General features: G+C 42.6%; 2 long non-coding RNA genes across 4 annotated transcripts in view; one reads left to right on the top strand and one right to left on the bottom strand.

Annotated features, from left to right (window-relative positions):
* The window catches only part of LOC125457013 (uncharacterized), a 49,157-nt gene extending 47,435 nt beyond the window's left edge, over positions 1 to 1,722 (bottom strand). For 2 of the 3 annotated variants that reach the window (XR_009446570.1, XR_009446571.1), the window contains exons 1-3: positions 1,496 to 1,722; positions 1,362 to 1,397; positions 500 to 851 (exon numbers count right to left, since the gene is read on the bottom strand). This is a non-coding gene — a long non-coding RNA (uncharacterized LOC125457013). The remainder of the gene's footprint in view (positions 1 to 499; positions 852 to 1,361; positions 1,398 to 1,495) is intronic. The other variant, XR_007248553.1, reaches the window with a different exon arrangement.
* Positions 1 to 21,422, top strand: part of LOC125457014 (uncharacterized) — a 42,228-nt gene that overhangs the window by 10,432 nt on the left and 10,374 nt on the right. The gene's annotated exons all lie outside the window — the stretch shown is intronic.

Genomic DNA, 21,422 nt, shown 5'->3' with positions numbered 1-21,422 from the left:
AATTGAAAACATAAATACCATTATGCTAACATTCAAAAGTGCTCGTACTACAGTATAACCGTAGAAACGTTCAAACTTTAACTCTGCAGATTGTCGGATTTTTCCTGGTAGCTAAGATGGTGCTTGATATGGAAATACGCCCTTAAAATGCAAACAAACAAGGTTGCGGAAAACGAGCCGCTCACAAAAGTGCCTTTAAGTATGCCGTACAGATAACAACTTTTACTGGTCTTTCTTTAAAACAGTGATTGTAGCAATCAGTCAGAATGTATTTCTATAACCAGACTGCATGAGACTTTCTCTTAAAAGCACTGTATCTTGCATTTGTTGTACCAAACGTCCATCGGAATAAACATTTTCGGGCATTAAGGACTTGCTCTTCAATCGAGCTTGGAGTTGCAGTCGTTTAACCACGGTACTACTCGTAATATTTACACTTGGAGCACCAGTTGTTAACAAGAACTATATTAGATTATTTGTAAAGATCGTTTCTCCTAACTTTTAAAATAAAAATCCAACCCATCGTCAAGTAGTCCGGTGAAAATGCGAACTTTTGTTTGAAGCGATACTTTCCGTTTATTTCGTCCATACGCCGGCCTACTTGCCCAAGTTCTACTCTGAATCGGTCATTACAAAATACAACAGCCACCCTCTTCAGTTCTCAGTATTGTAAATGGCTTATTGTTTGCAACAAAGTACTCCGCGAAAGCGGATGTCCCACCCTCATGGCCACGCTGAACATCGATGATTGGGTCGGTGACGCCATCACTGTCCTAATTTGGAATTTTCCCAATTTTAGGTTGACTATTGAATGGAGGTCCGGTCTGTCAATCTCCTTACGCCGAGTACCTCTGTGTCAATGTAAATACGGTAGTATTATTGCTTATTTGTAATGTTGCCAGAATGCTTTATGTTACCTTGGCTAAGGTGCTTGTACATGCTGCATTATCAGGTGATATTAAATTAACAACAACGGTAAACGAAGAGCGGTCGTACATTTATTCTCTTTTCCCTTTATGTTTTAACCCGACTTCAAACAAATTTAAATAAACAACGTATCACGTTTCTCCAGTAATTATACGGAAATTCTAACATCAGTTGCACAGCTTTGCTCGACAGTATACGATGTGCGGATCAAGAGTGGACACATTATCTACGCGAAAATAGACAAACAAACCGGAGTATTATGTGCGACTGTCCTTTTGCAATATCAGCTATTTTAAAATTTAAATCTGTAATTGCGTCATTACGTCGTTAGGCATAATTACTACACTCAAGTTGATGCCCGATAGGGTGCGATTTAATATACTCCAAATATGCTTTTCGATCATGCACTGTTTAGGAATACGTTTTACACTTACCACGTAAGTTGAACGCTCCAAATAATCTTTCATGTACTAGACAAAAGAAACAACAGTCTTTGATAAAATTCACACAGGTACATGACTGAATACTTCCTGAGTTTTAATAGGAGAAAACAATGTGAGACACTTACTGACACTCGAACATCTCATGTAATCCAACTCTTAGAACGTGTACTCTTTAGAAAACAAAACTTCGCAAAAATATCGGGGCTCATGTTCTCTAACGTCAACATTTATCCTTTTATGCAGTTTCAGCAAGCTTCAAGGAAGTTGTCCTTTTGTTCTACTATTTATAGATTGCGTCAACATTGCGAAAAGGGTAGGCGGAGCGGTCCCTGCAGGAAAGCGCACAGCACACGCGACTTACCATCCAGTTGTAGTAAACCAGCGGGTCAAATTATCCCACGTGTTTGTGATAACCTTTGTAAAAGAAATTCATATCGCACTGTGGAACAAGGCTAGGTAACGAGTAATATTTTTGCTAACAGGTCATTTTGTTTTTATTACTGTTACACTACTTTAAATAAAATGAAGTCACACGACAGGTCCAGCAGGTTTATTTGAAATCACAAGCGCTGCTCCTTCATCAGATGAAGTCACCTGTCATCAGGCACCGCCACATCATTTAAAAAAAATGTATTCGTATTTACCTATGTGTACACATTTTGTGGAAAGGACTCCTAGACAGTTCGAATGTCCACTTGATATCCGCTATTACTAATGTTAATTTGTGACAGTTGCCATTGGTTTGCAGGGCTATGAGAGATAACTAGCAATGTTTAATTAGATTTAGTATCACGATGTTACTGTTGAGTCTAAATATGTAGTTAAATTTTAAAAGTTATGATTTCTCACTATAATTTTATGGAAAACCATCTGATGTTACAAGTATGTATTATTGGCAAATAATCTACAGCATACATTGTAACTCTCCTATCCTGTCAAATAATTTAGTTATGATGGCCTGCTTCTTCTTGTTGACTTCCGCACGAGAGAAGAAAATTATAATAAATTGTTTGGTTTTTCATTGATAACAGTCATAACTTAAGTGTCTTATGGTGTCATAGTCATTTAAAGCACAGAAGGTACATGTATTCATGGTTAATAGATTTAATAAGCCAGAAAGTATCCAAGTCTTTGTCCTTGTGATCACACTGATGTGTACTATGAGTCTTGGGTGTGACAATTATATCTCCTCATTAATTTGCAAATGTAGTATTTAAGATTGCTTAGGAATCTTGATTTTTCTAATCAACAAAATAACTACCAGAGCAGGAAGAATACTAAAAAAAATCCAATTCTTTTAAATTCACAAAATATTTCATACAGACTTGAGCTTCAAGACTGCTTGGGACTCTGACATCACCTGTTGGACATTACTGCAGAACACCAGTTTCTTATAAGCAGGAAAGGAGAAAAACAGAGATTTGACAATATCAAGTGAATTGGCCCTTTTCACAGACAAATTGAACAATATTTAGCACATGGTTTTGTATGAAGACTTGTCTTTTTGTTAAAACATTCTGAAGCCCACAAGATGCAAACTTAAATAAAGAACTGCAGATGAGCACTACACAATCAATGCAGTGTCATACACATCACCATTACACTCAACAGCATTACAATATCATGTATCCAGATGCTGAGACTCTGGAGAAACTATAGTGATTAGCATGAGTTAGTACTTGCACAAGAATATACTTTGAAAACATAGAAATATGTGCTGGTAGCTGCTTTCTAATCCGTTGAGCTGCTTTTTTGTAGAGGGGGTAATTTACAACGGGGAGTGCTGAAATACATGGAATTTACAATCAGAAATGCTTTTAATATATTGGAACACTGCAAGGCACTTCACAAAACAATGCTATAAATTAAGATGCCAAGTCACATAAAGACATGAGGTGGATTTTAATAAGTGCTTTAAAGAAGGAAAGTGAGGGATGGAGAGGTAAATGAAGCAATTCCACAACTTAGAACCTGGCCTCCTGAAAGTTTTGACCAATGGTGAAGCAATTATAACAGAGAATGCACAAAAATGAGTGCAGTTATCATGGAAAGTTGTAATATTGGGGGAGATAACAGAGATGGGGAGAGGCAAGACTGTGGAGGGATTGAAAACCAGGATAAGACTGGGAGTTAATGTAGTTCAGCAGGCAAAGGTGATGGGTAAGTGATTTGCTGAGTGTTAAGTAACAATCAGTGAAGGTTAGAGGGTAGAAAGTGCGAGTCCAGTTTGATGTGTGATTGAATAATTGAGACATGAAGTATCAAAGGCAAGGATGAGGGGTTCAGCAGATCAGTTGACAGAGTGTAAGGTCAAATATGTTATAGAAGTAAAAGCAAAATACTGTGGATGCTGGAATTCTGAAACAAACACAAAGTGCTAATGAAACTCAGCAGGTCTGGCAGCATCTGTGGAGAGAGAAAACAGAGTTAATGTTTCGAGTCCAGTATGACTTATTTTGAACTAAGTAACAAAAGTTCAGCAGAAAGTCATACTGACTTTGTTCAGAGAACTGAAGAAGTACTGTGAACAGATGCAAAATTAATATCAATTTATGAGTGTCAGTCAACTGTATGAAGACACAGATGTAAAGTCCAGTATAAATAGGTCAATATTTCACATTGAGAGATAGTAAGAACTACAGATACTGGAGTCAGAGAAGCTTTTTCTGAAGAAGGGTCCTGACCCAAAACGTTAGCTTTCCTGCTCCTGTGATGCTGCCTGGCCTGCTGTGTTCCTCCAGCTCCACTCTTTGTTATCCCATTATTTCACATTGGTTTAATTTATTCATTGTTATTGATTGAGACTAGCTTAGATATATAAATGTACTGGCATGCCTCATTGTGGTTACATGGGAGTCAGAGACTCTGCCATTGATACACACTGCTGCCATTGTGCATCATCCACAAGATGCATTGCAGCAACTCATCAAAATTCTTCCACATGTGCAACCTCTGTCATCAATAAGAATGAGATCAGCAGATGCATGGGAATATGACCTCCTGTATAATACTGTGCAAGCCACAAATCATTCTAATCTGCAACAGTCACTCCCTCACCATTGATGGGTCAAATTCCTGGAACTTCCTTCCCAACGGCATTGTCGACACCTTCCCACTCTGCAATATCGTATTTACTGAAGGGTTCAAATAGGAAAAACTAATTACGTTGTTTTCAACTATATATACATTTGACCTGTCTATATTGGGTTTTACATCTGTGACCTTATGCAATTGACTAAGACTCATAAATTGTTATTAACATTGCATCTGTTCACAGCATTTCTTCAGTTCTCTGAACAAAGACAGTTCTAATCCATAGCACAAAGACCTCCAGAATAAGGAGACTAGTCTAAAATCCACTCCAGCCATACTATCGACAACAGTCTGATCCACCCTGGCCACCCAGCCAGCTGGGCCAATTGGACCCTAGGGTGTCCAGTTTTCTGGAGCAATTCACTTGTATAATCACCCAGACTGTTTGGCCTTGTTATAGGCATGTCTTCCTTGGCCACCAACTCCTGGGGTGGGCTGTGAATCCAGAGCTCCGACTCAGAGGCAGGGTAACGATTCAATGAGCCACAAAGACTTCCTCTTTAGCATTATTGTTAGTGTTCAGTCGCACCTTAGTTAAGAACTGCATTCTATATGTGATCATGTGATGTTATAAATGATTCTAAATATTTGCTCACTTTGCAAATTACCTTCCCATTTGAGCACGTACCGGAAAATGCAGTGTACATCAATTGTAAATCTGTCCATTCTTTTTACTGTTGCAACAGATTATTCCTTCTCGAATTGTAGAAGTCACAAAGAGACCAGACTTTTTAACGATAAAAGCATTTTTTATATTTTTGCATTGTATGGAACACTGGAAAATATTTTTAATCAACTTGTTCAGGTATATTATGATACACCTCTGGTGTAGTTAGGACATGATTTTGGGCTTTCTGGCCAAGAGGCAGAGATCTACAACTGCACCACCGACGACAGTACTGGGAAGGTGCTTTGTAATTCTGTAATTAAGTGCCATTTGAGCCTTGCTGTTTCTAAAAGAAGATTTAAATTCCACTTGAGCCACTCAAACCAATTACTGAATGCAACACTTAGATGAGGGAATTATTTATTTCTAGAACTTTAACAAATAGGTCAGATATGTATTTAGCAGAGTTCTAGAAACAAGTTAGTTGCTTAATTTTTCAATCAGGAATTAATGCATGACCCCATAGTGAAGGTGGACAAGATCCTAGTGGTGTTATCACTAGAGTATTAACCCAGAGATGAGGATAATGTTCTAGGGTACCTGGGTTTGAATTCTACCATGGTAGATGGTGGAATTTAAACTCATTAAAAATCTGGAATTAAGAGTCTAATGATGGCCATGAAACCATTGATGATTGTCAGGAAGAAAACCCCTCTGATTCACTAGTGCCATTAAAGGAATAAACTCCTGTCCTTGCCTGTTCTATACGTGACTCCAGACCAACAGCAATTCTAGCTCTCTGGGCAGTTAGGAATTAACAATAAATGCTGGCCTAGCCCATGATGACCCCATCCTTTGAATAAATAAAAAATAGTGAGTGGAAGAAAAATAATAAAAATTGGTAGCGAAGAGAGAATCAAACATGAAATGTCATAGTTCCGAGACTTGTAAATGTTACCAATGATATAGCCTTATTCAATTTGATTGAAGGTCATTCTTATATAACTCTTGAGTAATATCAGCTCAATACTTGAGAATAATGCCCTTGTGCAAATGTTGGGCCAAAGTGCGTTGCTATGTAAACTGATTAATATAGATTTATTTGATCAAGATGCTGTTGGGAGATTATAGTATGTCGTCTGGTTTGGTGATCGTCAAATTTATTGCCCTTATAGGAATCTGAAGAAATAATGCATACTGTACCTGTTTTGCATCTAGTTGCTTGATGGTTAATTTGCTACGAAAGTCTGAGGTCTTGAAACTGTATGTGATCAATCAAGATAGAAACTTTACTAATAGATTTCAATAATAACAAGAAAAAGTAACACCTTATTCAGGAAATCATTTAATTTGAATGAAATTTGTTCATTCTTCTGGTTACTTACAGTTTTAAAGATCTTGGAGGACCTAATATTTTTACTTCTATCTTGAAAATTTAGTTTGAAATACTCATGACCTTCCCTGGAGAACATTTGAGCTGGACTTTACCAGCCTTATAGGGAAGGGCTAAGATGGCAGGAAGCCTAATACACAGGCAGCAGAAGGCAGGAGGGGTGAAACCTAACATCTTCCTGTCGCCACAGGTTATTCTTGCTATGGAATGACAAGTGATGGGCACCCAATTAAACCAATCAAGTACCTAAATCACAACTGCTTTCCACCCCAGCCAGCATTGTACTAGGCATCAGGTGGACTGCTGTTGCCTGATGAGATGCCAGGCCTCTCAGCAGTAAAGGATGGGATCTTTTTAATGGCATTTTCATGGCCAATGGAGGTGCCCGTTGGTGGCAGTGGCTACCCTGTAATTCTCTTGGAGAGCTGTAAAGCTCACAACTCCTTTTGTTGGGCTCTGTCTGCCTAAGCCTGGCACAGAAACTGCAAGCAGATGCCCGGCATTCTAGGTACCTCAATCTAGAGGCACTTTCTTCTACTACCTACAGCCTCAGCAGTAGTCACCTACATCTGATTGAGCTAGTAGCTCTGAATGTGGGCTGACAGTCACAGCTGGTGATATTTCAAACAGATTCCCGCCATCCATCCAAACAGATTAAGAACTTATTTTCAATCCTGGCAGTGGCAGGACAACCTGGCATTTGGAAATAAGGTAAATATTTAACACCATTATGAAAGTTAGTAGGCTATTATAGAAAATACAGAGGCATGGGATTGAGGGTGATTTAGCGATTTGGATCAGAAATTGGCTAGCTGTAAGAAGACAGAGGCTGGTGGTTGATGGGAAATGTTCATCCAAGGCCCGAGGGGACATAGCTTTAAATTGAGGGGTGATAGATATAGGACAGATGTCAGAGGTAGGTTCTTTACTCAGAAAGTAGTAAGGGGGTGGAATGCCGTGCCTGCAACAGTAGTAGACTCACCAACTGTAAGAGAATTTAAATGGTCATTGGATAAATATATGGATGATAATGAAATAGTGTAGGTTAGATGGTCTTCAGTTTGGTTTCACAGGTTGGTGCAACATTGAGGGTTGAAGGGACTGGACTGCGCTGTAATGTTCTATGTTCTATGCCCTGGTTTGTCTTACCAAAATGCAACACCTCGTGTTTATCTAGATTAAACTCCATCTGCTGTTGGCACACCGCTGGTCACAGGCCTTCAGTCTGAAAAACAAAACCTGTCCGTCTTCCCTGGACTGACCCATCCCCTCCCTACCTTCCCACCTATACTCTCCTCTCCACCTATCTTCTTTTCTCTCCATCTTCGGTCCGCCTCCCCCCGTCTCCCTATTTATTCCAGAACCCTCTCCCCATCCCTCTCTCTGATGAAGGGTCTGGGCCTGAACCGTCAGCTTTTGTGCTCCTGAGATGCTGCTTGGCCTGCTGTGTTCATCCAGCTTCACACTTTGTTATCCCTGCTATCACCCCCTGTCTTCTACCATCAAGCCAATTTTGTATCCATTTGGCTATCTCTCCCTAGATCCCATGAGATTTAGCCTAACTCAATAACCCAACATGCAGTACCTTGTTAAAGACCTTGCTAAACTCCATGCAGACAATGTCTACTGCTCTGCCCTCGTCTACTTTTTTGGTCACTGATTCAAGAAACTCAGTCAAATTTGTGAGACACAATTTCCCATGCACAAAGCCATGCTGACTATCCCAAATGAGTCTTTGCCACTTCAAATACTTGTAGATACTATCTTTCAGAATCCCGTCTAACAATGTACCCAACAAGAACGTTAGGCTCACTGGTCTGTAGATTCCAGGCATCTCCCTGCAGCCTTTCTTAAATAATGACACAACATTAACCACCTTTGGGCACTTAACCTGTGGCTGTCGCTGATACAAATATCTCCGCAATTTCCTCTCTTGGTGTGCTACAAAATTCCATTTCCGATGTGTATGTTGACCAATGAGGGTAGGTTTGCAGTAACTAATAGTAGCACACTCCCTGGCCAATTTCACAATTAGGACATTAAGTTAAAGAGACCTTATTTGACTGTTTATGAATTTAAGTGCATGGTGGAGTCTGTAAAGCCATGTAGCTGGTATCTTCTAGGGATCTGCGTAATGTGTATTTTAGTGAAATCTGTGATAGAATCGGGTGAACAGTCCAGTGAGGCCCATCACAACATCAATAGTAACTCGCTGCATCTTTTATGCATTTGCCAAGTGGTGATGCAATTTTCCCACTAGAAAGTGACAAGTTGCCAATCAAGGTGGGTTATATCTTGTTATGAATGCTTTATTAACACCACAAGGTACTTCATTACTAATCAGTTTCCTGTCTTCCCAGTGTGCCAAACAATCTGGTAGTTGTGAATTCTCAACAGGGTGCCTTGTAACTTCAGCTGGCTGCAAGCTGTGAAATGCCTCCATGTCACTTAGCATCAAACAGCATCTTAGGCATGAACCATGGGCACCAGCTGTATGCACCCAGCTTTCTGACTACATGGGCCTCTGAGGTCTATGCATGGTAGTGACTTCTGGAACTAGAACTCCTTGAAATGTGCTTAGAGGGAACATTACACACACTCCTCATCCACAGATATTGGCATTTGACATTTGCCAATCCCCGAAGAACATGATGCAGGCCACATATGAAGTATAGGTTTGCACTGCAGACCACATTGGCAATTAGTATTGAAAAGCTGCTGAAGGATATTTTTCATGCAGGGACCTAGCTCACGGATTGAATCAGGCTGCATTTCAGGACTGCTTACTTGCTTTCTTAGCGCTTGCTTACATGCTCACAGCATCTCTGTCTTGCCATATAGCACAGTCACACAGTCAGTTAGTTTGCCTTGTTGATCAGCAGTCCTCATCCAATCTTGCAGTACGGCAGTGTGATATACCACTTTTATACCTACACCATGTTACAGCAGCTTACACAGCAAACCGGCTATTTACAGTAAGCAAGCACTATATTTCAAAGTATTAGGGGAGTAGTCTTCACCAAAGTCCATGGAGGCATCCATCAGTGAGGGGATTATTACAAAGTGAGTCAAGGGCAGCCTCCCAAACAAGTCTTGGGAATTGGCCATGGTCAGGTGGTCTACACCTATGTAGTCTTCATAGCGTTGGTGGGTAGGGTAGGACTAATGCAGTTGGAGAGATGCAAAGCCATCAGTCAAGGGTCTGGGCACTACTCATCCTGGGTTGTCGAATTAAATTGGTGAAGGGAATAGGCTGTGCTTAGTCGATCATGTTATTCCATGGAAACTAAAGGGACGGGTGGATAGAAGGGTGGACCAGAGAGGTGCAGCGGGAAAGTGATTCTGGAATCTGTTCACTGGCATTGGGGTTGCAGGCTTTGGGGAAGATGGGACAACAGTTGTGAAGGGGAGGCAATGGTATTTATAAGGGGGAATACTGTAGATCATGAAATGGAAAGGGAGACAAGTGGATGGATACATGAATAGGAAGGGTTTACAAGGATATGGGCCAAATGCTGGCAAGTGGCACTAGATTAATTTAGGATATTTGGTCGGCATGGACGAGTTGGACTGAAAGCTCTGTTTCCGTGCTGTACACCTCTATGACTCTAAGTGGGATGGGTTTGTCCACTGTCAGCAGCATTCCTGACTTTGTGGGGAGGGGTTGGAAGGGTGTTTTTGCCATGTATGATCACATTTGGCACTGCTACTTAATTTCCAAGAAGCTAGGTCGGAACAATGGGCAGCCAAGGTTCATGTAGAGGAGTTGGGTGGAGATCTGGAGAGATGCAAAGCATCCTTCACAGGAAGGGCTGCTAGGAAGAAGATCTGGATATTTAGTGTTCACTAACACCCAGCAGTGAAGGCTAACAGGCACTAACCAAAGAGTGCTTGCTTGCTGTTGATTTTCATCATGTTGGAAATTAAAATATATAACAGAAACAAAAGAGTTGCAACCACAACCAGAATGAAAGGATAATTGTTTGCATTCAAAGGGAGGGAGCAGGAGTTACTGATGTGATACCATTTAAAAGGAAACAACATTTTGCACAGACCCATGCATTATACAGGATACAGACCCACGAGATTCCTAAATTCTGGCCTTCCTAATGCATTAGTTTCATATGTGTTGTGCACCTTCCAGTCTTGGGCATGGCCCATGAACTCATTTACACCAACAAGTCAGGATACAGGCCAGGAAATGAATATGAATATTGTAGGATCAGGGGCAAAGGTGTCAGCAGACTCACTGGCCTGTATTTGTCTACTCAGTCTGTTAAACAAACAGATGTAGAGCCAAGTTAAGAATTCACGTACAGTACAACATGACTGATGCCACCAGAGTGCTCTCAGTAGATTTTCTTCTTTCTGTCCCTCCGACTGTGTTATAGTGTAGTCCCTGATTCTGCAGCTAGTAGTGATGCAGATGCAGGAACGGTGGTGAGGTATTCCGAGGGAATGTTGTACTTCTACATTGTAAGAAGTGGAGATTGCCATTTCTTGTATGCCTCTTATCAAATATGGATGCACAGGTGCATTTGACAACTCCCATTGGCCATGGAAAGGTTCCTAGTCAAAACTGGAATGCAGAGCAGCAGATGAAAAATAATTTCAAGTTTTCCTATTGGGATAAAAGTTAGTCTTAGCCATTAACAGAACTCAAGACTGTACAGTTGTAAAGCGTGGTGGCTAAATCAATTAAGTCAAAACAAAGTGTAGAAGTGTCAGGAAGGGCTGTTGTGGTACAGAGGTAATGTCCCTACTCCAGGAGGCCCAGTTTCAAATTCTACCTGCTTGAAAAGTGTGCAGTATCATCCTTGAACAGGTTGATTAGAAAAATGGAAGTCTCAGGATGTAATAATTAGAAAATGATATATTTACTGGCATTCTATTGAAGCAAGCAGAACACCTCCGCTCGGTTCGCAATAAACAACAGTCGCGAACCATTTTAACTCCCCCCCCCACCAATTCTTTAGACGACATGTCCATCATGGGCCTCCTGCAGTGCCACAATGATGCCACCCGTAGGTTGCAGGAACAACAACTCATATTCCGCTTGAGAATCCTGCAGCCCAATGGTATCAATGTGGACTTCACAAGCTTCAAAATCTCCCCTTCCCCCACCGCATCCCAAAACCAGCCCAGTTTGTCCCCTACCCCCACTGCATCACACAACCAGCCCAGCTCGTCCTCTCCCCCCACTATATCCGAAAACCAGCCCAAACTGTCTCCGCCTCCCTAATCTGTTCTTCCTCTCACCCATCCCTTCCTCCCACCTCAAGCCGCACCTCCATTTCCTACCTACTAACCTCATCCCACCTTCTTGACCTGTCCGTCTTCCCTGGACTGACCTATCCCCTCCATACCTCCTCACCTATACTCTCCTCTCTACCTACCTTCTTTTCTCTCCATCTTTGGTCCGCCTCCTCCTCTCTCTCTATTTATTCCAGAACCCTCTCCCCATCCCCCTCTCTGATGAAGGGTCTAGGCCCGAAACATCAGCTTTTGTGCTCCTGAGATGCTGCTTGGCCTGCTGTGTTCATCCAGCTTCACACTTTGTTATGCTGGTACAGCATCTAGGTGAAAGCTTATTCTGTCCGTCTGATAGGTTTAGTAAATATACTGGTTTTGGCCATGTATAAAGTGTCAAATTAGGCAAGTTTATCTCCAGGAAGAATGAATCTAGCCACTTGCCAATGATGTGCAGCAGCAATACTTTCACCTACTGCCAACAATCGAGGTGAGGTCACCATTAACCAGTAAATGAACTGGACCAACCACAAAAACATTATGCTGCAGGTCACAAGAAAAGCTTGAAATTCTACAGGGACAATTTCACTTGATACTTCATCACTGACATAGCAAAAGTAAGTTGGAATACTCTCTACTTACCTGGATGAGTGCAGCTCCAAAAACATTCAAGAAACTCAGAATCATCCACAACAAAGCAGCCTGCTTCATCCACCACCTCAAACATTTACTTTAGTCATCACCAGTACACTAAGGTAAAATTTGACAAGGTGCACGGTGTTACAAGTAATATATTAGCATAGCCAGAAGATTGCTTTCTGTTAGTTGACCAAAGTGTAGGGATAAATGGGTGTATTTCTAGTTGGCGATCAGTGGCTAGTGGTGTCTCAGAAATCATTGTGGGACTGCAATAGTTTGTAATTTATATGATTGGGAGTGTGTCAAAGTTTGGGTGGTAGAGCAAAGTGTGCAGAGGACACTGAAATTCTGCAGAGGGATATAGATAGGTAAAGTGAGCAGGCAAGGGTCTGACAGATGGAGTACACTATTGGTGAATGTAAGGTCATCCATTTTCTAAGGAATAACAGCTATTATTTAAATAGTGAAAAATTGCAGAATACTGCTGTGCAGAGGGATCTGTGTGACCTCATACATGAATCACAAAAAGTTGATTTGCAGGTGCAGCAAGTAATTAAGAAGGCAAATGGAACATTGTCCTTCATTGCTAGGGGGATGCAGTTTAAAAATGGGGAGTTATGCTATAGCCATATGGGGTGCTGGTGAGGCCACACCTGAAGTACTGTGTACAGTTTTGGTCTCCTTGTTTGAGAAATGATGTACTGGCACTGGAAGGGTTGAAGAGGAGGTTCAGTAGGTTGATTCCAGAGTTGAGAGCGTTGACTTATGAGGAGAGATTGAGCAGACTGGGACTATACTCATTAGAATTTAGAAGAATGAGGGGGGATCTTGTAGAAACATATAAAATTATGAAAGGGATAGATAGGATTGAATCAGGGAGGTTGTTTCCATGGGTGGGTGAAACTAGAACTAGCAGGTATATGCCCAAAATAGGAGGGAGCATATGTAGGACTGAGTTGAGGAAGAACATTTTCACCCAAACAGTTGTGAATCTGTGGAATTTCTTGCCCAGTGAAGCAGTTGAGGCTACCTTGCTGAATATTTTTAAGGCAAAAATTTTTGAACAGTAAAGGCATTAAGGATTATGGTGAACAAGTGGGTAAGTGCAGTTGAGCCCAAAAAAAACAGCCATGATCCCTTTGGGCTGGATGGGCCAGATGGCCTACTCATGCTCCTGTTTCTTATGTTCTTATCTATATATCAGCTTTAAGATGTACTAAAAGTACCTTCTAAGTCTATGATCTCCACCAATACAAGAACATGGAAACACTCCACAACAGCACATTCCCCACCAAATCACAAACCGTTCTGGGTTGGAAATATCGCATAATTCTCTTCATTGTCACTGGGTCAAATCTTTGAATTCCCTGTCTTACAATACTTGGTGTATATACACCATATAAACTGTTGCAGAAATTAGTTTTGGATAATAAACACTGGCCTTCCAGTGACACATCCATACCATGAATGAATTAAAAAATGATTGCATGTATTATGGTGATGTAGCGATTGTAATGAGGTCAGCCAGGTAGACCTCATAGAATATGAGCTCCTGATTGGACCAGATTAACAGCCAATCAGGGAGCCCCAGCTGACAGATATAAAGTGTCAGAGATTCTGTTCACTCTGAGAAAGTTGGTCCAGTGTAAAGTACTATGCATGTATAAATAAAGAGTCACTTGGTGACAGGATACTGGGCTCTGTGGAGTTATTTCAGTGTCATTAGTTTTAAAGTGTTACGAATATCAAGACTTCTTTGAAATTTAATCCCCTTTGTGGATGACCATCAAGGTAGGGCAAGGTCTGGAAAATCATTGTCAGAAGAAGTTGTGGATGTGGGTACAGTTATAACATTTTAAAAGACATTTGGATAAATACATGAATAGGAAGGGTTTGTAGGGATATGGACCAACTGCTGGCAAGTTGGACAAGGTTGACACAGACTAGTTGGACGAAAGTGTCTGTTTCTGTACTGTATGACTCTATGATTCTACGTGGGGTAATTTGGGCATTGATATTTGAAATTCTTATGCCAAGACCAGACTATATCAACAGTGAGCTGAAGACCAGGTGTGAATGATGTGATTTGGAAAAACAGCAGGTAAAATTTAGTTCAGGTCATTAAAGTTGTAATTGTATGAATTTTTAAATTTGAATTTGATAGCAAGTGCATGGGGGTCAAGACATTGGAATTCTGGCAGGCATATCAGCATGGAAACTGGGCAGCAACTGAGGTCATTGCTGCATTCAGCTGCTTTGAGTGAAGCATTGTGCCTCACGTGAAAGTGGAGCAGTGCTGCTACAGCAATACACATCAAAGAGAAGGTGTTCAGGTTCTGGGCCCTTGTGGTCAAGGATCCATTGTGCAATGTAATTGCTGACATGAGTGTATTGAGAATGGGTAAAGTGAGATTATTGAATGAAACACCTGTTAGAAATCTGTTAGCCTAGTCACACTCTGCAAATTCCAACAACATGGAGCTCCTGCTCCCCCTCTATATACACCTAGTTAAGTGCTCATGAAATTATCTCTTAATTTTCATGTAACCCTCACCTACTTCCTATTTGAGTTTGGCATAAGAATCCCCTTCCAGACCCTACTAGATGAAGACAAGGTTCTCCAGCAAGGACAAAAAACAGAGAGAGCAACAGATACAGAGAGAAGGATAGCAGCAACATCATGGCAACATGAGAAAAGATCTTGGGTTGGGGTAGTGTCAGAAGGCTACAGATTGGGAGACTCCTTGTAGAGTGGATTTACAGACAGGACGAAATATCTTCAGATCTTGTTGCCAAGAGTCCACCTCTCCCACAAGCTGTCACAGATCATTATGCCATGATAGTAGAAAGCTAAGCCAAATTGAAGTTGTTAGTCAGCCAGTCACCCTTAATTTCAACAACCCCGATTTGTTCTAGGGGCTTAATGAAGATATATGGCATCCCTCAATAGCAGCACATCATTGTGACAAGTTGGTGACCGATACCTTTTCCAGAAGGCCTAATCAATACGTACATTTGTGCACTGACTCAGACAATCAGTCTAGAATAGCCAAAGGATTCAGGGCCATTGAATCATTGCTCCAGGTGCAAGGTGTGATAGGATGTATACATTATCAACAAGGCTTCCCCAGGCTATAAAGCAGCCTTTGTTCACAAGAAGAGAAGTGATTTCTTCCACCATTGGCAGAGCATTTATTCTTCTGAAGATGAGTTTTAAGTATCTGGATCACTTTAATGCTTGCACATCAATATACAATAGCAAGAACCTCCTGGATTACTTTGAATAAGTTGTGTGACAGAGCGGGAAAGCTTGACCAATGAGGATTTACTGAAATAGAGTCAGCATCAGACAAATAAGATGAAATGTAAAAGGATGACTGTGTGCAGCATTCAGAAAGGCATGAAAGTGGTGTGTAAAGGATGCAGTAGCACAGTTGGAGAAGAGATTCACAACAGCGTAAAAGTAAGAGTTTCTACAGGCCTTTAAAAAGGAACAGTAAGTCAAGTGAACATTGGCCTCTACAGAGCAAGTCTGGGATCTAATAATGGATAATAAGGGAACGGCACATGAATTGAACAGATATTTTGCACTCGTCTTCATTGGGGAGTATGCAATTGCCAACTCATATGTAAGTGTAAGTCAAGAGGTGAATGCTAAGGAAGAACTTAAAACAATTACAAGCACCATGGAAAGGATACTGAGCAAATTATCTGAAATAAAAACTGAGAAGTCCCCAAGGGTTACTGGATGCCAGCCTAGGGTCTTTAAAAGAAGCAGTTGCTTCAAGAATACCACCATCATGCCAGTACCAAAGAAAGTACTTAAAATGTATGAATGACTACTGTCCATTGGCACTGACCTCCATAATCATGAAGTGCTTCAAGAGGCTGGTCATGTCCCACATCAAGTCTAGCCTCCCAGCCTGCCTCAATCCCCTGAAATTTGCCAACTGGTAAAACAGGTCCACAGCAGAAGCCATTTACCTAGCCCTACATTCATCCCTGGACCATCTGGATAACAAGGACCCCCACATCAGACTCCTACTCCTAGAGAACAGCTTCACCTTCAATACCATAATCTTTTCCAGCCTCACCTCAAAACTCTGGGACCTGTCTTGGCTCTGCCCTCTGCAACTGGTTCCTCAGCTTCTTGACCCACAGACGGCAGTCAGTGAAGATAGACAACAGCACCTCACACACAATAATCCTCAACACTAGTGCCCTGCAAAGATGTATTCTTAGACCTCTAATGTACTCCTTGTGCACCCACAACTGTGTAGTCAAATTCTGAATGAACACCATCTACAAGTTTACTAATGATACCATCGTAGGATGAATATCAAACAACAGAGCCAGAATATGGGAAGAATATAGAGTGCTTGATGTCATGGTGTAACAGCATCTCTCAATGTCAGCCAAACAAAAGAACTGATCTTTGACTTCAAGAAGAAAGGAGGAGAAAACACCCCACCTAGATCAACAGAGCTGAGGTGTAGAGGGTCGTGAATGTCAAGTTCCTACGAGCGACAATAACTGACAATCTGTCCTGGACCTCACATGTAGATATGACGGTCAAGAAGGCACAACAATATCTCTTCGTTCCTCAGTGGTTTAGGAAATTCGGCATGTTCATAAAGAACCTCATTAACCTTTTATAGATACATCATAGGAAGCATTCTATCCAGATGCATAAAAGCCTGGTACAGCAACTTCTCCACCCAGCACTGTAAGAAGCTACAGAAGGTTAAGTGCATAGCCAAGACCATCTGGAAGCCAACCTCCCATCCATGGTCTCCAGGACCCTTCCAACCCTGGTAATGCTCTGTTCTAACCTCTTCTGTGGGGCAGAGGATACGGAAGCTTGTAAACAGCTTCTACCCTGCCATTATTAGGCTGCTGAATGGACCTCTCTAACTTCAAATAATGTTGATCTTGCTAATGGTGATCTTGCTTCTGTGCAGCTGTAACCTTGTATTGCTTGCTCTGTCTAAGCATCCTATGATTTGTAACCCCTTGTTTGCTCTGATCTGCCTGTACTGCTCGCAAAACAAAGCTTTTTCACTATGCTTAAGTACATGTGACTACAATAAATCAAAACTTATCAGCTGCTGTGATAGAACCTGAGTTGATGGTTGGTGGGCCGTGGAATGCTTCACTTATACAGGGCATTAGTGAGACAATGGCAGGAGTATTACGTATAATTTGATCTCCTTATTTACGGAAGGATGTTGGAAGCAGTTCAGAGAAGGATTGCTGGTCTGATATCTGAATTGTATGGTATTCTGTACTGAGCAATTACGAGGCTCTAGTCAAAACTAAAGATCGTATGAACTCGTCGTTTGCTACCATCCAACAGAGAAGTTCTTATTCTGCAGCTGTACACTCTGTAAAATGTCAAAACAAGTCAGGACAAGCTTGCGACCTAGCTAGTGACTCACCAGTGCTCATGTGATTCACCTCTTAAAGGGATGGGGCACTGAACTAGCATAACATATACCAACTATAAAACATAACACTTCTTTTTTTCCATTCAAGGTTCCCTTTAAACAAACAAACCCGGTATTTACATAGATCAAAATTCAAGATATGTGTAAAAAGCAGCAAATCTATTTACATGGACATGATACATAGTTTCCCTAAATACAATAAACAGGAAGCACCATTTAATAAGAGAACCTATTTGTCAGGCCCCTGTTTTCTTGTTTCTGTTGCAGGATTCATCTTAGAAATATTGGGAAGCACCAGTAAAGTAGGTTCATCCCAAGGAGGTGTACAGTCTCTTCCAAAGGGGCATTATCTCCACTGGCTATGGTGGGTTGCTCTAAGGATGCCATGCTACTTTCAGGAAATATGACAAAGGTCTCTTCTTGAGGCTCTGTGGTGATGGATGGTTCCAGACTTGGGGGTGTGCTGCTATCAAGTGGTCAACATGCCTTTGCCACAGTATCTGATGCTAGGTTTGGATATTGGACCTGTCTGGGCCAGGACCTTTGCAGATACTTACTTGTCAATCATATTATAGCTTTGCACCATTAGTTGATAACATTGATTAATTAACCTTGACTAATTGATTCTTCTCAACAATCTCATGCGTTTCTTCAGGTAGCAACAGGTTGAAAGTGGTTCATGAATTCTATTGAAGCAGCGAGTATGCCACCGAGTTCTGGGTACTGGAATGAGGTGCGCTTACGTACATGGCCAGGAAGCTGTTGATGAACTAATGATCCCTCTTTCTTTGCCACTTTCAATGAGTGCTTTAACGATTGCAAGATCTGTAAAGAAAAAAACAGTTAACGTTTCGGGCTAGGTGACCCTTTCTCAGAACTGATGGTGGCTGGGGAAATGTCAGTTTTTATGCAGAAAATAGGGAGGTGGGTGGAGTCGGGAGTAAACAATAGGATTGAGCCTAACGAAAAAGAAGAACAGAGATAATGGGAACTGCAGATGCTGGAGATTCCAAGATAATAAAATGTGAGGCTGGACGAACACAGCAGGCCAAGCAGCATCTCAGGAGCACAAAAGCTGACGTTTCGGGCCTAGACCCTTCATCAGAGAGGGGGATGGGGGGAGGGAACTGGAATAAATAGGGAGAGAGGGGGAGGCGGACCGAAGATGGAGAGTAAAGAAGATAGGTGGAGAGAGTGTAGGTGGGGAGGTAGGGAGGGGATAGGTCAGTCCAGGGAAGACGGACAGGTCAAGGAGGTGGGATGAGGTTAGTAGGTAGCGGGGGGTGCGGCTTGGGGTGGGAGGAAGGGATGGGTGAGAGGAAGAACCGGTTAGGGAGGCAGAGACAGGTTGGACTGGTTTTGGGATGCAGTGGGTGGGGGGGAAGAGCTGGGCTGGTTGTGTGGTGCAGTGGGGGGAGGGGCCGAACTGGGCTGGTTGAGGGATGCAGTAGGGGAAGGGGAGATTTTGAAACTGGTGAAGTCCACATTGATACCATATGGCTGCAGGGTTCCCAGGCGGAATGTGAGTTGCTGTTCCTGCAACCTTCGGGTGGCATCATTGTGGCAGTGCAGGAGGCCCATGATGGACATGTCATCAAGAGAATGGGAGGGGGAGTGGAAATGGTTTGCGACTGGGAGGTGCAGTTGTTTTTTGCGAACTGAGCGGAGGTGTTCTGCAAAGCGGTCCCCAAGCCTTGACCGCGTCTCCCGCATTTCCCGCGACACATCCCTCACACCCCGCCCCCGCCACAACCGCCCCAAGAGGATTCCCCTCGTTCTCACACACCACCCTACCGACCTCCGGATACAACGCATTATCCTCCGACACTTCCGCGATTTACAATCCGACCCCACCACCCAAGACATTTTTCCATCCCCTCCCCTGTCTGCTTTCCGGAGAGACCACTCTCTCCGTGACTCCCTTGTTCGCTCCACACTGCCCTCCAACCCCACCACACCCGGCACCTTCCCCTGCAACCGCAGGAAATGCTACACTTGTCCCCACACCTCCTCCCTCACCCCCATCCCAGGCCCCAAGATGACATTCCACATCAAGCAGAGGTTCACCTGCACATCTGCCAATGTGGTATACTGCATCCACTGTACCCGGTGCGGCTTCCTCTACATTGGGGAAACCAAGCGGAGGCTTGGGGACCGCTTTGCAGAACACCTCCGCTCAGTTCGCAAAAAACAACTGCACCTCCCAGTCGCAAACCATTTCCACTCCCCCTCCCATTCTCTTGATGACATGTCCATCATGGGCCTCCTGCACTGCCACAATGATGCCACCCGAAGGTTGCAGGAACAGCAACTCATATTCCGCCTGGGAACCCTGCAGCCATATGGTATCAATGTGGACTTCACCAGTTTCAAAATCTCCCCTTCCCCTACTGCATCCCTCAACCAGCCCAGTTCGGCCCCTCCCCCCACTGCACCACACAACCAGCCCAGCTCTTCCCCCCCACCCACTGCATCCCAAAACCAGTCCAACCTGTCTCTGCCTCCCTAACCGGTTCTTCCTCTCACCCATCCCTTCCTCCCACCCCAAGCCGCACCCCCCGCTACCTACTAACCTCATCCCACCTCCTTGACCTGTCCGTCTTCCCTGGACTGACCTATCCCCTCCCTACCTCCCCACCTACACTCTCTCCACCTATCTTCTTTACTCTCCATCTTCGGTCCGCCTCCCCCTCTCTCCCTATTTATTCCAGTTCCCTCCCCCCATCCCCCTCTCTGATGAAGGGTCTAGGCCCGAAACGTCAGCTTTTGTGCTCCTGAGATGCTGCTTGGCCTGCTGTGTTCGTCCAGCCTCACATTTTATTATCTTGAAAAAGAAGAACAGTTGCTTTGTCTGTTCTTCTCTCTCTTTAGGCTCCAACTATCATTTACTCCCTATGTCACCTGCCTCCCTATTTTCTGCATATAAATTGGCATTTTCCCAGCCACCATCAGTTCTGAGGAAGTGTCACCAGATCCGAAACGTTAACTCTTTTTTTCCTTCACAGATACTACCAGATCTGCTGAGCTTTTCTAGCAACTTTATTTTTGTTCCTGATTTACACCATCCACAGTTTTTCAGTTTTTACAAGCTTGAGATTTCCTGGACGTCTCGTTTTCAACCACCGATGCAATTAACAAATATGTGAAATAGATCTCATCTGCATACCACTAGGGTACAAAACTGGAAACAAGAATACCCAGTATGACAGACTGGACCATATAAATTCAGAGCAGGACAGAACAGCAGTGCTTCAAAGAAGGCTACACAGCACTGATGATGTCACCCAGAAGGGAGACAAAATGTTTGCACGAAAACCAGTCAGCTTGGCGACCCAACCAACATCTCCAACCGCAGCCCGAGCTACAGATTTTCGTTAAAACATTAAGCTTCAAAAGTGTTATCAAATATGGAATGAATTTGCTATAATAATTCATGTGACCCAGGAAAGACCTCAATTGGGACACATTAGTAGGCCAAGGAGTTTAATGATTGCTTCCATTTTCTTGCCTTGTGAAGTGCCTCGTTATTGATGACATGCCGTAAGTACTCAATTGAGTTCTGGAAGAAGTCACACATTTTCTTTTTAACTCATAACCTATGCGCTTGCAACCATTTTAAGGTC

The sequence above is a fragment of the Stegostoma tigrinum genome, chromosome 12, assembly GCF_030684315.1.
Source record: "Stegostoma tigrinum isolate sSteTig4 chromosome 12, sSteTig4.hap1, whole genome shotgun sequence".
Classification (NCBI taxonomy): Eukaryota; Metazoa; Chordata; class Chondrichthyes; order Orectolobiformes; family Stegostomatidae; genus Stegostoma; species Stegostoma tigrinum.
The sequence above is the reverse complement of the archived record's forward strand: the minus strand, read 5'-3'. Positions and strand labels throughout refer to the sequence as shown.